Below are 8,724 nucleotides of genomic sequence, written 5' to 3'. Positions count from 1 at the left end.
TGGAGCCCAGGAGGAGCCAATCCAGGCATCCATCAGCACCACTCCATTGAGTGCTTGTTGCATGCCTGGCCCTGCTCTGAGGTAGCGGGGGTGATGGAGGTATGGGAAAAAGGAAAGAACTGAGAATGGGCAGAGCTAGCAGAAAATCAAGGGGAAATCTCATCTCCACGTGGTGCCTCCTTTCTTACTTATAAAACTGAAGGAGAGCTAAGGCAGACCTTCACAGAGCTGTTGGAAAAAAGAAATCAGACAGCTGAGAGGGTCTCCTACCCACTCTCCACCGTATACCCATCTTTGCCTGGAGGGAGGCGGATGCCCAAGGTTCAAATCCCAGCTCTGCCAGCTCCATGATGTCATCATCTTGTGCCCAAGTCTCTGTATCTATAAAACAGGGCTAATTCTTGTACCAACTTCAAGTATTGAGAATTACATGAGGTGTTTTGAGAATTAAATGTGATGATGACTATTAAACCCTTAAATCAGCCCTGTCGTCTAAGAAGACCCAGCCTGGAGGTGTAGAGACAGATGTGTACAGAGCAAGGAATCACTGAGAGAATGTTATAAGAATTACAGTCTCATGTGGGCATAGTGCTGGCATGCCACCTGATGCACAGTGGGAACGCCCCGGAACCGTCACTACATAAAATGATGCGATTTAACTGTGGAAAGACCTGGAATCAAATGGTGGCTCTGCCACTTACTTGCTGTGTAACCTTGAGCAAGTTACTGTCTTTCTCTGGGCCTCAATTTCTCCATTTATCAGGGGAGATGCTAACATGAAATACCCATCTTAAGGCTCTGGTGAGATTCAAATAAGTTGATGCACCTGGAAGTACTTTCTGGACTATCAGAGGGTTAATCTTAACAGTTACAAACCACCCTCTCGAGGTCAGTGTAGGGAATACAGCCTCGGACAAAGGCTTTGGTATCAGGTCTGGTCCCAGGCCCCAGCCTGGACACCACCTTGTTTTGTGATCATTATGGCTAATGGCTTAGCCTCTGTTTCCTTATCTGTAAAGTGAGTATTTAACTCCTAGGGTGCCTTGAAGAGCCAAGGAAATGACAATAATGAGTCAATACTTGTTGTGCACTTATTCAATGCCAGACAGGTTTTTTTTAAGTGATTTTTGTATGTTAACTCATCTACTGTCATTTTACAGCTGGGAAAATTGAAGCAGAGAGATTTTAAGCAACTTAAAAGGTCACACAGCTAGGAAGCATTGCTGAGGAATAATCCTGGTGGTCTGGCTGACACCGGAGCTTCAAGTCCTAACCACCCAGCATCACTGCCTCCCCAAACCAGTTTAAAGAGCTTAGAAATGGCACATAGTCAGGCCTCAGCAAACAGTAGCTATTATTATGAGTCTATTAATATATGTGTTGATATCATCACGATCTTAATTACTCATTAATCCCTCCTCAGAGCAGGGCAAGCTGAAGCGCTTTGGGCCTGAGTGGGTGCCAGCTGAGAGCTGGCGCCATGAGCCTAAAATGTGGGCAAAGCTTTATTTCCTTGTCACACCCAACAAAAGTCAGCACATGGGGCAGTGGGGCAGGTGAGGCCACACTGGGACTGGTCCCCAGGTAAGCAGGGGTGTCACAGGCAGCTCTCTTTGCCCAGTCTGGCGCTGGACACCCACTGGCTCCCGGAGCAGGGCAGGGCCAGGCTGGTGAGGCCGGGTTGGACACTGGGCCTTTTGTGTCCTACTCCCCACGCGGCCCAGCCCAGAAACCCAGCCCCACCCCTGCCCCAGGGTGCTCAGTGCCCTCCTGGGAGAGGAAAGAATTCAGGCCAGAGATGGGAATCCAGCCAGCACCCTGGCTCCACTGCTTTCTGGCCAAGAGTCCTTGGGCCAGTCCTTTCCTGCTCTAGGCCTGGTTTCCTCATCTCCAAAGTTAGGCAGAGAGAGCTGATCTCAGGGCCAGGTAGGGGTCAGGGAAGGGAGAGGAAAGTAGTGGTCCTGAGGAGCTGCAGTAAGGGGACGGGACAGGGCAGGGGTCTGGCCGCCCCTCTGTTGGGCAGAAATGTAGTTAGGGTTTTCTACCGTCTCCTCAGACAGGCCCAGATCACTTTCAGCCCTAACACCGCCCCCAACCTACAGCACACAAGCAAACACCACCTTGAACACCCGTGTACACCTGAACTCTCACCCCTATGTGAACACACAGACTTATGCACACCCCTGGACACACACACACACACACCCTTGATCACAGATACACAGTCCTAGTCATAGACACACATGGACACACAGCACTGAACACACACAGATACCTGATCACAGACACACACACATCTCTACAAAGATATAGACACCCCAAATTTACATACACACCAACATAACTACAAACACAGATACCCTGACATCAAAGCACACCTCCCCTCAACCTATACACACCACAGTGCACACCCACACCTCACCCACCCATCACATACCACACAGAGGGGCTCCAGTGCTCTTTTGGGGAGGCCACTGAGGGGCAGAGCAAGCCACTCAAGGAGCCCCAGATGGGTGCCTGGAACTGTACCTCTTCATCCCAGCACCTCTGCCCAGAGGCCGGCAGGAATGAGCCTGAAGGAAACAAGGGCATTTGGGGGGGACCTACTGTGTGCCAATCCCTGTGCTGTGTGCTTCCATGCTGCAACAGAAACTCGACTCTGCCTAACGCAGTACCTGGCACACTTTAGGGGCTCCAAATTAGAAGCTGAGGAAAGCGTCCAGAGCCCGGAATAGAATAGATCTCAGGCCTCTGACCTCCCTGCGGGGAATTTCGACAGCGCAGACCCCGCCGGGACAATGCCGCGGTGCACCGCCAGGGGGCGCCCTCCGCCCGGCCCCTGCAGGGGCTCGGTCTCCCCCACACCCGGCGTCCCTCTTCCAGTCCCCGCGGTGCCCCGGCCGGCTCCCCTGGGAGCTCCGCTAGGTCCTGGCGGGCGCCCCCGCAGGATGTCGCGGCTCCTCACCCCGCCCGGATCCGACCTCGGCTCCGGCTTCCGCCCTCTACCCAGTCCCCGGAGGCCTCCTCGGATAGCTCCGGGCTCGCAGCCACCCCCTCTGCCCGGAACCGCCCCGAAGCCCACCCCCACCCCAGGCTCGATCTGAGAAATTCTGAGCCCGTCCCACAGTGGAGCCCCCTCGGTCGCCTCTTCTTACGGAGCAAAGACTCAAAGCTGCCTGAAGTGAAAGACTGAATTGAGCAAATGGCAGCAGCTCCTGCGAGCAGAGCATCCCACATACCAGGTGCTCTGAGCTGTATCAAGGGTTCACAAAACTCAATGAAGTAGGTGTCACCATTACCTCCGTTTTACAGATTTAAAATGCTGGAAGCTCAGAGTTGTTAAGTAATTTGCCCAGGATCCCAGGAGCAGTAAGCAGCAGGACAGTCTAGGGCCTACAGCTCTCAGGGCTAGATTCTTGGCCACAGGGAAGGCCCGTGCTGACATCTGTTCTCTCCAGGATTTAGGGAATATTTTTAAGGGCCCACCACCTGCCAGGCACTGTGCTGGGTGTAATAGAAAGATAAGGACAGAAACACTAAGTCATAGAACTTACAGTAGCAGGAAAAAGAGTAAAATCGTCCCAAAGCATGCAGCTACAGATTCATCGTTAATTTGCTCACTCACTAAAGAGATGCCACCAGGAAGTCTGTGCCCAGCACGGTGCTGGCAGTGCTGACCTAGGCAGGAAGAGGCCAGCTTCAGGCGGCCCTGCTGCAGGGCGGAGGTGAGAGTGTGTGTGAATGAAGATGAACAATTACAGCCCTGCGTGGTGAGAGGGGCAGTTACTGCAGGGTCAAGAGGGAAGAAGGCTAAGTGGGGAAGGCTCCAGAAAGAAGGGGGCATTTGAGCAGGAATTTTTGAAGGAAGAGGGTTTGGACCCCCAGACAGAGGGCCCACCCAGCATGTAACGCCTGGATGAGTTTGGTGCACTTGGCTGGCATTAAGCCCAGAGATGGGCGGGGCCCAAGTACTGCACCAGAAAGCTGGACAGGGACCAGCTTGGGTCTGAATCTCACGCACCAGCTTAAGGACCAACTTGCTTAGGAGGGCTGGGAAACTCAAAGAAAAGAAGCAATGGGTAAATGTCCCAAGTCCCTTTCATGCCTTCTTCATGTGACTCAGAGCCCCATGACAGGCCAGACGGGCCAGCACTTTACTGTCTTAAAGGCATCAACCTCCAACAAGTTCATCAAGTCCAAACCCCTGGTCATCTTACCCTGTTCTCTTCCCGATGACTTTTCCCATTGCAGCCAAGGGCCCCACCATCCACCCAGTTGTGACTCTGCCCCTTCTTTGCTCTCCCTCTCCTATAGCCAGTCCATCTCCTCTGCCACCATGCAGTTAGGTGCCCCATCATTTGCCTGACTTCAAGAGCCTCCTCACATCCATCTCTGTCCCCAGCTGCCCTGACTCAGCATTCCCAGCTTCCCCATGCTCTTGGAATAAAGACCCAGGCAAGCTTCCTGAGAAAGCCTATGGCCATGTCTCCCACCCCAACTCCCACCATTCTGGCCCTTGCTTTGAGAGCTCCAGTCACACTAGCTACCATTGATTGCTTTGGACCTGCTGGGCTCAGGGCCTTTGCATATGCTGTTATTCCTTTTTCTCCACCTTCCCCTCCCACTCGCTGACTTAATTCCCACTCACTTATCTGATCTCTCAGTGACACTTTCCTCTAGGAAGCTGTCCTTTCCCTCACCTGTGCATATGGTCCCACCCATGCCTTATCACAGGTATCATCAGTTATTTCTGAGGCTGTTTGACATTTCTATCCCCCACAAGACTCGGAGTTCCATAAGGGCAGGAGCCGTCTTATACACTGGTATCCCCAGTGACCAGTACAGGATATGGCACTCAGTGAGGGCCCTTTAGCAAGATGAACCCAGTTCTGCTGCTTACTGGCTGGATACCCTAAGCCCCTTCCCTTCTCTGAGCTTACACAGCTCATCCTTAAAATGAAGGGACCAGCTGGGTGGTCCCCAAATTACGATGCCTATCTGAATCCCTGAGAGACTTTTAAAAAATGTACAGGTAATCATCATCATCATTATCATCATCATCATCATTATCAGTGACTTGGGAGTGGAGAGTGGGTGAAGGTATAGATGTTACAAGAATGAGTGCATGTTGATAATTATAGAGCCTAGCCAGTGAATACATGGCGGTTCATAATACGCTTCTGTTTACTTCATAGATGTTTGAAATTTTCCATAATGAAAAGCTTTTTATAAGATACACTGACTAGCTCCCCCCCAGTGAGGGTATTTTAGAAAAGATGCTGGTTCCGAGAAAACTAGTTCTGAAGCACAGGTCTGGCTAGAGGCTCTCTGACGCTGCTTCCATCTCCAAAGACTCAGCAGTGATGCTCTCCTGCCCACGTGGGTGCTGTTCACTGGTGGAAAAATCCTGTACCCTGAGCACACGCTTCTGCCCTCTTCCTTGATCCCCCTGTGGTCACGAACACTTCTAGGTCAGGGGCTTGATCTTCCAACCCCACAAGCCTTCCAAAACATCAATCACTGTTAGTAACCTCTCCTGGGCTCCTTCTGCCTCTCGAACCTCCAATCCCAGCTGCATTCATACCTGGTCTGCTTCCTCAAGACCCCAGGATGGGCTGGAACTGTCTCGGTGCCCCCAGCTACAGTGCCTGGCACAGTGGAGGGAGTGATACATGCTAGCTGAATTTCTTGAATTGCAATGAAAATCTCTTTGTGGCCCATAAGCTGTGTGATTTGGAGCAAATGAATCCTCCTTGGCCTCCTTCTCTGTGAAATAGACTGACATTCCCTACCTCGTGGCAGAAAGGATGGCTAGTTGAGTAGGACTTTTACTCCGTGCAGAGCCTGACTCTCCCTCCTTGGGGCTCCCGCAAGCCCTGGGCTTCCCTCATGCCGACAGTGGCCGGCTGTTGACCCGTCTGTTTCCCAGAGAGCCCCAGGGTCTGGAGGGAGAGGCTGTGAGCCAAATTATCTCAATATCCCCAGACCCCAATGCCCAGCCCTGGGCCAAGAAGAAAGGGAGGCAAAGAGGAGGGGAAAGGTGTAAAGAAAGGTATGAAGGGCCTCCTGGCCTTCCTAGAGTCCCCAAGAGCCAGAGGGGCCAGAGTGCCCTCCCGGGTGCCCCAGCAGGTAAAGCCTGGAGGTGTCCACTCTTGCCCACAGGATGCACACTTCCTCTCCAGGAAGCTCGTTCTGCCATGTGGGACCCCAACCTGAGTACAGGGTGGGGAAGGGGGCCTGCTCAGTTATATCCTGGGCCAGGAAAGAACAGGGGGCGTCAGAGGCATCTCTGACCCAGGGCCAAGCTCCAGTCTCAGTATTCAAGACTGTCCATGAGCTGAAGCGCACCACCATCCAGGAACATTAAATCACTCCGCACTCCGGATTGAGCTCTGTATCCTTTTGCCTGGTGCCCCAGATGTTTCCTCGCCAGGAATGCTCACCTACTCCCTTTCTCTACTCAGTCTCCTTTGGTTCATCCAAGATCCCAACTCAAATATCATCTCCTTGGAGTCTCTCCCAACTTCTCGAGACAACTCCTCACACCTCCCCTGGAGCTCCCCTCCTATTTAGTCAAACCACGAATATTCCAAGTATATATTCTCTTGTGGAATTCTAACAATACCCCTGCAAGGTGGATACCGTTGGCCCCATTTTACAGGTTAAGATACTGAGGTTCAGCGTGGCTAATTACCTTGCCAAAATTCTTGTGGAAGGTCTCTTCCGTCTGCTCCAGACCTCCCCACTCTGGGGAAAAGGAGACTTTGTAGGATGGGACAGGATAGGGGACAGTAACAGTCAAGACCCCAGCCCCTGCCGATTGCCTAATGCCAGGTCTGGGTATAGGCCCAAGAACCAGGAGACCCCTCATATTCACAGCAGGCTGGAGCCCAAAGAGTCTTGTTGATGGTCCCTTGGTCCCCTCTGCAGCCAGCATGCAGGGAGGTGGGGACACTGCCCTAGAGTCTCAAGTGGCAACGGTGACAGCCCTTTCTCCCTCCCTCCCATCGCCAGTGGACAGAGCTGGGCTGGCAGCCTGAGCCCAGCCTCAGTCCCTCCCCCACCGAGTACGTGCCTCCCAGTCTCTGTTTATTTCTGTTGTCCCTTTGGTTCACCTTCTCCCTCCCTGAGTGTTTCTCTTCCCCAGCCTCAAAGCGACCACATCTGTTTCTCTTGCTCGGTCTCTCTGTCTTGGTCTCTCTCCCTCTGAATCTGTCCCAGGGTCTCCCTCTATCTCCGAATCTTCCCAATCTCCATCCACCTTTCTCTCCATCTCATCGTCTCTCCACCTGTGTCTCTGACGCTCCTAACCTGGGTCCCTATCTCTGTCCCTGTCTCCCTGCCTCTTCACTGCTCTGTGGCTGTTCTCTCTCCTTCCATCTCTCCTTCCGTCTACTGTTGATCTGTCTGCCTCTCTGCCCTGTGTCTTTGCCCCTGTTGTTGCCTCTCTCTAGCTCTGCCTCTGTGTGTATCTTTGTCGCTGTCCCTGTCTGTCTCTGTGCCCCACTCTTTCTCTGCCTCTCTTCCCTTCTCTCTGTCTCTCTCTCTTTTAGAATCTCGCTGTGTGTGTATGTTGCTCTCAGTCTCTGACTCTGGGGAGAGCAGTGCCTCCTCCACAGCGCCCCTATCCCTGGCCCAACAGCAGGCCCTGCTTCTGAAGTCGCTCCCTTGTAGGGGGTGGGGGGCCCCCGGGCATCATTCCAGAGCCTGCTCCATCTGGGTGGCAGCGCTGACGGATGAGATAGAGATCGGCCTCAGCTCTGTCCAGGCCTGAGCAAGGGGCACAGCCGGGCTATGCGGGGGCGTCTGGGTGCCTGCAAACGCTTGCATGTGAGCACATCTGGGTTTGTGTGCGGGTCTCCCTGTGTGGGGCGGTCTGGGTGTCTAGATGTATTCGTGAGTGCCTGGGCCTGTTTACATCTGTCTGCAAGATCTGTGTATGTGCGTCTTTGTGTGGGGCTGTCTGGGGGTGAGCACCTTAGCCTGGGGGTCTATCCATCCATTAGTGCCTCAAGAGTGTGCCTGTCTGGGGTCCCTGGGAGTCGCTGAGCCGTGGTGTGTCTGTGCAGCTGTCCTCGGGCCAGGCCCCCTATTGCGTTCTCTTACAGTCATTAGTGAGGCACGGATTCTATTACCTATTTGACAGGTAGAAAAGTAGAGGCTTTTAACCCCTCCGGCTTGGATGTATGACTGGGACCGTATCTGCTTGAGGCTGAGAGCTGGGTGTCTGCAGTCAGACCTGGTTCAAATTCTGGCCTCTCCACCACTAGCTGCCTGACCCCAGGCAATGTGGTTAACTTGGGCAATCCTGAATTCAATCAGCAAAAATGTATTGATCCAAACCAGATAAAACTAACCCACAGTACTAGAAGTCAGAATAGGAGCTACCTTATTGAGGGGTTGACAGGGAGGGCCCAAAGGAGAATTCGGGGTGCTGTAAAGTTCCTATACCTTGATTTGGGTGGTGGTTACGTGGGTGTCCTCATTTGAAAAACAGTAATCAAGCTGTTCATTTCAGACGTGTGCACTTTATGCACATTAGACATCAGTATAAAAGTTTACAAAAATTTATTGAGCTCCTACTGTTTGCCAGGCATTGAAGAGCAATACCAACAATAGTGTTTTGTGAGCATGTATGTTTTTAACACTTCAGAAAGTGAGTCACTTCAGGCTTTACATACTCTCAACCCGTTCCTGCTCCACTCCCTTCCCCCTGGTCCCAAT

Source organism: Vicugna pacos, chromosome 4 (assembly GCF_048564905.1).
Source record: "Vicugna pacos chromosome 4, VicPac4, whole genome shotgun sequence".
NCBI classification, from domain to species: Eukaryota; Metazoa; Chordata; class Mammalia; order Artiodactyla; family Camelidae; genus Vicugna; species Vicugna pacos.
The sequence above is the reverse complement of the archived record's forward strand: the minus strand, read 5'-3'. Positions refer to the sequence as shown.